The sequence below is a fragment of the Terrapene carolina genome, unplaced genomic scaffold (genome assembly GCF_002925995.2).
Source record: "Terrapene carolina triunguis isolate 2854851 unplaced genomic scaffold, T_m_triunguis-2.0 Scaffold21655, whole genome shotgun sequence".
NCBI lineage: Eukaryota > Metazoa > Chordata > Testudines > Emydidae > Terrapene > Terrapene triunguis.
In genome coordinates, this window is record NW_020686006.1 from 1 (window position 1) to 540 (window position 540).

The 540-nt window shown below is 66.5% G+C and overlaps 1 long non-coding RNA gene across 1 annotated transcript in view; it reads left to right on the forward strand.

Moving 5' to 3' along the window:
• Positions 1 to 178: 178 nt before the first annotated feature.
• Positions 179 to 540, forward strand: part of LOC113408675 — a 759-nt gene continuing 397 nt past the window's right edge. The window contains exons 1-2 of the long non-coding RNA XR_003370346.2: positions 179 to 218; positions 332 to 420. This is a non-coding gene — a long non-coding RNA (uncharacterized LOC113408675). The remainder of the gene's footprint in view (positions 219 to 331; positions 421 to 540) is intronic.

The window sequence follows — 540 nt, forward strand, 5'->3', positions numbered from 1 at the left end:
CCCCATGCCTGCCCCATTTGGGGGCTGGCTCCCATCTCCCCGCAGGCTCCCTGATGGGCGACCCGGCCGTGATGGTGACCCTGCTGCCCAGCGTGCCCGAGGCGGTGCCGGCCCAGAGACGGGCCGGGGAGTTCATCCTCCTGCTGGACCGCTCCGGCAGCATGGCGTGCCCCATGGACGGCAGAGACCTCTCCCGCCAGCGCATCAACAGCGCCAAGGTACGGCCAGACGGGATGCTGTGCTAGATGGGCCCATGGGGCCACGCCCGGGGGAGCTGCCCAGGCTGGCTGGGCCCATGGGGCTGACTCTCCATCCATCTGTCTGTCCCCAGGAGACCCTGTTCCTGCTGTTGAAGAGTTTGCCCCTGGGCTGTTATTTCAACATCTACGGCTTTGGGTCTGAGTTCGAGTCCTTCTACCCGTGAGTCCGAGGGGCAGGGCAGGGAGGAGGCTGGCTGGGTTATGGGGCAGGGCTGGTTAGGGGACAGAGGGTGTCTGTGGGTTAGGGGGCAAGGCTGGTTAGGGGCAGGGGATGTCTGTG